Consider the following 8,790-nt stretch of genomic DNA (forward strand, 5'->3'; position numbering starts at 1 on the left):
AGACATTCGATGGCTCATAGTGACCAACTTAAGGAAGGCGTGTCGTCAGCAAATAATACTGGCAACATCCTCTGTATGTAAATTACATTTCAAGTTAAAATACCCTTTTGCCTGGATTGTCCTTGCTGGTCTATCTTACTTTTAATTATATGCACACAATATATTGAACATAACGTATATACGGTAATTATATTAACGATGATTATCATGTTAGGAACCTTTTCTCTATAAGGTTTTATTTTTCCCGTATGAGATTATCTATTTCCAGATAACAATTCGGCAATTATTTCTTTTATAATTATTTTATATTGACGCACTAGAATCGCCACGGGTAATTCGATAACACTAGATAAACACATTAGAAGGTGAAACGTTTACTCCTTAATGAGAATACTAGCCAGGTAACCCACGGGAATCTTCAATCGTAATTTCTCGGTTATAATGCGGGATAATATTAACCAAAAATTCACTTAAAGTTTCATCATTTAAGATAAGCGAAGCTGGTATGAACGTTTGCACAGTAAAACTCTTTAATAAACTTTGTTCTACGTAAAGCATGCAGTTTGTATAAATTATTTCACTAACGCCTCTGCAGCCGGTAGTTATGTTCACTGTAAATAAGTTTGAATGCACATGTTTATAAATGCGTTTGCAAATACCTTTATTTCTTCACAATAACCAACAGTGTATGTAATTTAGTAATCATTTAAAGTCCGCCTATACGCGACGCACACGAACATTGAATTTCAATTGTTTTATTTATTCATAAATGAACATTACGACACATACAAAGAAACATATCGTATTTATTACAGTGTTTACAACGATTTCTTAGATTTAAAAAGAGTTTTATTATCAAAATGTGTGCAGTACGGTTTAAGGCGGCACGGATTTTAAAAAAGCCTAAAAGATGAGGAAGTGAACATAATCTTTTTCTGTAATTAGTTCGTTTACGGCTCCGAATACACTCTTTGCAGAACCATACTGTCCGGAATGAAAATCGTAATAAATCGTGGAAAGATTATTCGACTGTTATGGGTAAATGACCATAAACCTTTGTATGAATATTTTAAAATCAACAAAGAAGTAGACATATGCCGGAAGTGGTAGATGAATAATTACCAACTCATCCAAAGTGACCAAAACAAGACCAACACACTGACAGAAACGAGTTAAGTATATCGCAGATCACGTACGATTTATCAGTGTTATATCTGTTCAAGTTGCTTCGTTTGATCTTTTTATTCTTTAACTTCTGAATTGTTTTATAAGTCAAAAGTATGTCTTGTCTAAAAAACGAGAGAGTACTAATTGAGATGTTTTCAGCAAAGTATTCAAGTAAAATGCTTTACAGCTGCGTCTGTGAGTATGCCCTCCCCCTATATGAGGCTTTCAAAAGCTTGCCAAGTACAAAGGTTAAGTGTTTAACCTTTAACATCAGAACATACCTTCCATTAATGCCAATATTATAAGACCTCCTTGGACTTTTCTTTGGTGTGAAATATTGCATCTATATAACATCTAGGAAGTTGTCTTAATTTTCTGAAATCTGCATTACGTCAGTGATTTATTTCACATTTATTGCTTTTTTATTATTTTGCAATGTTTGGAACCTGAACAATTCAAGAAATTGATTTTCTACTTAAAGGTATATTAATTGTGTTGAAAAAGTGTTGAAATCATTGTAAACATCTGGAATTCGTTGAATTTTGATATATCAAGTTCAATAAATAATGAATGACATTCGGTGCTTTAACCACTTGTGATTTATTGTTGATATTAAAGTCATATAATGGATTAACAAGGATCATAAACTAACTATTACTTGAATGAACATCTATATGAACACTGAAGGACCTATCATGAATGTTCATACACCGTCCATTAGTTCCTTTAATCAACATATTTGCATGAACAACATCTTAATCCAGGTCGAAAAACACACACACCCCGGAGTAATCTTGTGTTCAAAATTAACATGGTATTAGCACAAAAACCATACTAAAAAGGGCATTGCAACTTGTCCATTGATATGACAATTTACGTTCACAAGATCGTACGTTTTGAAAATAATAAATTAAACATTTGTCGGGCCTGTTCTAGAACACTAGTATGCTGACATTCTCTGGAACAACAGAACTCCATTTGAACGAGACAATCTTGGACGAGTTCATATCAAAGCTGCTAGAATTATTTCATGAAAACGCAGTTGGCCTCCCTACAAAGTATCCCTTTAGAATACCGCTACCATACAACAGCGCGCTACCGTAAGCGACTAATGCAGATCAATTGTTCAAGGGTGCTGGTTACTGCTACTGTAGGAGTACTGTAGACGACTGTATCGTACCGAAAGAATAGATACATCAAATTCCACAGCTACAAAATGCACAATTTCCACATGATTGTGGTGTGTTTGTCATTAAAATAAGAATGATTGTTAATTCTAAAACTAGCATTAGTATGCCGTCGTACTTTGTCTTAGAAACAGTTACTACACTACGGGGTTTCTTTCCAATGTAATAACCATGCAAAACTAAGCAACGGTTTTTGTTTTATTAATCGTCATTCAACATTATTTGGCTCTGGCGTTTGTAGACTTGCTGAAATAGAACTCCATGCTTATGTTTTTCCCTTGTACACAGAGTACGCTATGGTATAACTGTCAAATTTAAGAAATATTTAAAACTGTGCAGTGGTATTCTCGTGAAAAATATATAAGCCCGAAAAATAGAAATTTAAAATGGTTGTGTGTCCTTTTGCTGTCACGGGGTATCTCTCGAATTTCCAGGTGACTTTATGCCGAAAGACAGAAGAAATCTTGACTCAAACAGTTGTAGAGAATTGTAGAGAAAACTTTACAGGACGAAATCATGTTGTATTTGCCGACATTATTAAATCATCAGTTCCCCATGCGCTTGGCATTTCTACACATTTGTGTGGCGCATTTAACGCCGGGAGGAAACATTGGCCAACCACAAAATCAGTCCAGAATATTTTTACAAAGTTAGGATGCTCAGCAGAAGGGAACACATGACACGAAAGACCTCGGAAGGGAAGCTTATCTCCACTGTATGAGAATTATCTAAACCGATCTGCAACCCGATTACATGTTTCAATCCTATAATAAATAGCCGACATGACAAGGTTTTGAGGGGAAGAGTAAATACAATAGGAAAGTGGGAATAATCATGTTTCAAATTCCGAAAGTTATTGTTTAATTAATTGAGTACATGGGTGTTGTGAACAGTCATGAGCATCACAAAATCAAAGACAGTGTACAAACGCAACGTGAACGTTGGTGGACCTTTTTTGCGTGCTTTGCCTTGGTCATCTCGCTTGTGAACAGTTTCAGTACAAGGCGGTCAACCCTCGGACTCCCCATATAATATTTCAGAGAATGGCAATTACCTTCTTTGTTTTACAGAACATTACAAAAATTACAAACATGCTATAGAATGTTAAGTCTTAACCATTATCATGTTAAATAACATATTAATCGTTGCATGTACTACCAAAATGAAACATGAACAAAATCTGTTAAAATCAATCAGCTGTTTAATGTTTTGTGTATCTGATTTAGGTTGCAGAACTAATTAAATATTTAAATATACAGAGTATATAACTTGACTAGAACTTAACCAAAAACCGGACAGGCATATCCGGACACTTCCACAGCAAACACGACATGTGTAATATGAATTGTATTAGAGAGCATGCAAACTTGATGAAAACTTTAAAATAATGAAATTGTTTCCTTTCTGGTGATACATGGTACAGAGCTTTACTAAACGTCAGAAGAAAAAGCGTAAAATTTATTTTCATATCGGAACGGTTAAAAATATGGTGGACTTTAAGGGTACAAAACAGTCACTCCACCCACAATCTTATTGAACTCGTTTAGTTTTTAGTTATTTGGGTTTTGAAAAGTAAGTTTGTTTAGAACGGCTAAAAACATGCTAAAAAGGCTAAAACCGGGGTAATATTGTAACTGTGTTCATTAACTTGAATGTTTTCATTGATCAAATCAAATATTATTTTGCGTTGTTATTTTTCAGGAAAAATTAATCATGGCGGTCTCGTTTATGGTGAAACTGTTTTTGGTGATCAACAGAAAGGTAGAAAACCCTTGGATACTCATGCAGGTGGCGACTCGGCTGGGTATGCCGATGTTGATCTGACTAAGAAGAGTGACCTTCTTCCTGAAAGTGACGAGGAAGATTGTTTTAACAGATAACCTATTAAAAATAAAAAAAACTGTAGTATTGCGCTGTAACACAAACATATTTTCCTTTATTTTGATTTTATATTAAACAATCAATGAATAGTTTGATACAAACTCATTTGTACTGTCGTTTGATAACGTATAAGTAAAAAGTGGAGTGGCACTCAGCTAGAACGTGGTTTACCTTGCTTGACAACTAAGCAAAATATAGAACACGCAATATCATATACCAGTTTGGCTAAGTCAATTACCATTACAATATATCAACGCTTGCTTTTCTGGTAGTCTGACGGCAAATTTTGAACGTGTTACCATCTGTTTCGTTAATGTTGTTGTTCAAAATTCACCCAAAGCCATAGTTAATGGTAAAATATTTATAGATGGCAATGTAAAATTGGACAGTCGTGAATTATTATTATCATTATCTATCATTAGGACATTGATAAGTAATAATGGGAAATTGTAAACTGTGGTAGAATAATAATTCGGGGACCAATTTTTGCAACGTTATTTATATATATCTTTTTTTCTGACAGCACAGTCCACTGTTTTCATCATCTTAGTCTGATAAATCAGTAACCGAAATTAGATGCACGTATACTGGGTGAGTACCTAAATCGGAATATTTTTGGCACTATTTTTGAAATATTTGTAGTTAGACTTGCACCACAACTACAAAATTTTCCTTCAGAATACTAGGATTAAAGACCAATTGGTTGCAATAAATGGTATTTTTCAAGATACTTCCAATCTGCATGAACATGACTTTATTAACCGCACAGTCAAGGACTGCCATTTATTGAGTAGTTTTAATTCATTATTTATTTTCATGTATTCTATTAAAATTAGTGCTTCATGTTTTGTTTTAGTAAATTAATAAATTATTTTATTTTGAGCTTGTTTTTTTTGTCATTTTTGTCTGTAAAATTTGACGATTTAAGTAAAAAATTTTATACAGACTGTACCAGTATGCTGTAAATGTGGCAGGCATGATGTCATTCCCCCGTGCAATGTATTGACATTTGAACATGAAAAACTTTGAATGATAGCAGCATTTGAAACATTTACCGGATTATCGTTTTCTTTAGAACTCATATCTAAGGCAAGCGTCTATATTGATTAAACTCGTAAATAAACCGATCCTGATCGGATAAACGCTTTTATAACGGGTGTTCAATATTTAGGTACTGTTCCGATTTAGGTACTCACCCAGTACCCGTCTATGGTTGTTAACCAAACTGGTTTTTGATGGAAAGTAGAGATATTTCCTGGTTTCAAAACAAAAGAATTTTTACCGTTAATTGACAATTTTACCTAAATTTGATTTACCCTACCCCCATTTCAGAATTATTCATAAAAACGACATCACCCTTGATACGAAAAACACTCGTTATTTCATTGACTTTTTAATATTTTAGTTATGCTTTGGTATCAGAGTAACAGAAAATATATTTTCATTCATTAATAATACATTATTGATCACATCATAAACAAGTGTAATCAAACTGTCTTGAAATAGCCATATAACAGTTTTTACACTGTTTTGACGCATAAAAATGGAACCTTGAAGTTTAAAAACGAAATCAACACGTTCTAGAAATATTCATGACCTATGTCTTGTTTATAATTTACTTTAACCTTTTAGGTACATTATGCCAAACAATCAGAATATTTTAAAGTCTCTTTTTAAAAAAGTCTTGAAATTCCAAACCACCGATTTCAGCCGTGAGTAAGAGTCAGGAAACTTTCAAAGAAGCTTAAACAACATATGTTGAAATTAACAATTATTTTTATGAAAATACTGTATATACTTATGTATAAGGAAGTGAACTATTGAAGCTTATAAAAAAGGAAAGAAAAAATGTGCTTCTAAATGGATTCGAGCCGCTTATATAAAACTCTCAAAAGTTGTGTATTCCTGTGCTTACCAACATTGGCTAAAGCATTAAAATCGAAGAGTTTCAAGTGGTGGTTTCCATTAGGGATGTGCTACCTTATAGAAGAATTGTAGAGCTTTACTTATTTTCGACTTTAAAAAAAGACAATCGTTTATGGTGAGGTTGATTTTTGGAGCAGTGGACTATAAGGAAATTTTAAATGTTATACCGTTTTGTTTTTGAAGTGATTGCGGAAGGATTTTATCCTTCCAAGTCTTAAATATTTGTAAAAAGTATGATCTAATTTAACGCATCTTGTGGTGTCCTATTTAACTGAGTCTATAGTGTTTTATTACTCCGACGGCCATGTCTTTTAGAATGTACTCAGATCGCAGAATATTCGAAAGCATCTATTAGTTTTGTTTCATTTTTATTAAATATTTCCCCCTAGTTTGTACAATTTATTTAATTGCAAATCTGTCTGTATCCGGTCGTTTAGTACGTCACATTACTTTTGAAGCTTACATGTTTTACTCCATGATTCAATTTGTATGTTGTTGCTGGCTCTGAAGAAGCTTATATTTTTGAATCGTGCAATTTGTATGAATGTTTGGACATGTGTTAGTTTAATCGCGTAAACACTAGTTTAGATAATCAACAAACTGGTGTTCCAGTGAAATCGTTTTTCACTAACCGTTTCAAAGCGGTAATCCGACCATATATCGATACAGATGTTTTAGCGGGCTTATATTTCAGTTGTAGATTACTGGGCTTTTCCCTGTAGTTTTGATAGTATTATTAATATTTGGTAGAATATATCACAGTGTGATACTAGTGTTTCATTGTAAATGTAATCAACGAATTATTATTTTACTGACATATACCACTGATAAAAACAATTATTTTCTTTGCGGTATATTACTATTGTGTGTGATTAAAAAAAAACTGTTTTATTGCTGTGGTACGTTTAGCTGATATAAAGGTACGAACATTCTTGCTTTGGTCATTGTTTATATGAGCCGTGTATATAGAGAGACATTTCTCAATATCTGGTTACCACATTATTTGACTTTCAGATCTGCTTAAAATGGCTTTAATTTCCGTACGTCTCAGCTTCATAGTACTAACAGAGAAAAAGAAAACCCATTTTCATGGACAAAGAATAAGATGAACATTTTATAAATACATTAACGCACTGGCATAAATCCATCATAAGTAACCTACCTTTATATATAACCTAATGTTTACATTTGATTTGATTCCTAAATTTCTTTTTGAACAAAAAATCGGATTGTGTCAATTATATTGTAGACCGAAATATTTCACAAAACTTCCAAATACATAAACAATCATCAAAGGCTTTTCATGTTTGGAAACCAATTTACCATTTTGTGTCAATCATGTTTTGATGATGACTTTGAAATTTATCAGATAGTTGGAAATACCAACTATGAGGTATAACAGTTCTCGGGTAAGGCAAACGGAGAGGACAGCAACCAAGAAGTCTGACAGAGGCTGAGGATGAGGCAAGAAGAACCCATCCTCACCATCAATGTCCAAAGCCGCCGATTTATCTGCTATATAGGATCTCCCTGCTGTATCTCAACAGGCGGCTTAAATTTACTGATCTCTCTATCTCTTCCTTCGCATGATGGTGTCCGTGCCTCCCGTGCCTTTTCTATTGACTCAGGTGCTGAATCAGTTGCCTGCATCTCCTCCTGCCAGTCTGATGTAAAGCCCAAGAAGAACTTAACCCAGACCTCGAGCTGTCATTGACCTCTTCTCTTTCTCATCATATTGGCACGGATCTAGATAGATAGATCTGGTGAAATGACACTTCGAAAGCGCTATACTCATGTAAGAGAACGATTAGCTAGTATTATTGACGAAGCCTCTTAGGAACCTCCATCTTCTTTGATGAAAGTTAGAGAAGTGATTGTGAATCAATCACAGTCCCCCTTTTAAAAATGGGCCGCAAAACGATGAAAAACGCCAATAATACGATAGTTGTACGGTAGAAACGCGCTCAATAAATTACTTCATCGTCAAATACGTCAGATATATGTTCGAAGTAAATTACACATATGTAATCAACAAAGTGGCACACCTTCATGCCAACGAATCTCGACGTATGAGTAACTTAACTCAGTTGTTTACGTATGTCTAGAATGTGCTTTACATATGAAGATGACGACGTCATACGCCTAGCGTTTTATGCTTTCTTACAAATTAATGCCGGCCTCTGCATACGAGCGTGCTGTTAACGTAAACAACTTAAAAGCAAAGCTCCAACTTACTTGTATTATCGTACATCAGCGTGTTGGTGAAAATTCACATACATCGACGCTAGTTATTGTTATACGTTGAAGTGTGACTGCGCCATAATATTACATTACACTATGCTTTTCTTAGTTTGCTGTCTTAGTATGCAGTTTTTTTCTTCAGTTGTGTGACTTTCTTTTATCCTTCTGAACAGATCTACTCATGTCCCTTTCTTTCTCTCCTGCAGCACTACTCAAATTCATTAATATAACATTGTACACTGGATACCTGACAGGATCAGGTCTTGCAAACTGTCGCAAAGCATCAACATTTTCCCTGGCAAATCCATTATAATTTTAACAGACTGTATAGCAGTATACGTTTCTATCTTCATTCCAACTGTTCTTGAGTTTAGAATGTCTCCCATGA

Source organism: Mya arenaria, chromosome 5 (genome assembly GCF_026914265.1).
Source record: "Mya arenaria isolate MELC-2E11 chromosome 5, ASM2691426v1".
NCBI classification, from domain to species: domain Eukaryota; kingdom Metazoa; phylum Mollusca; class Bivalvia; order Myida; family Myidae; genus Mya; species Mya arenaria.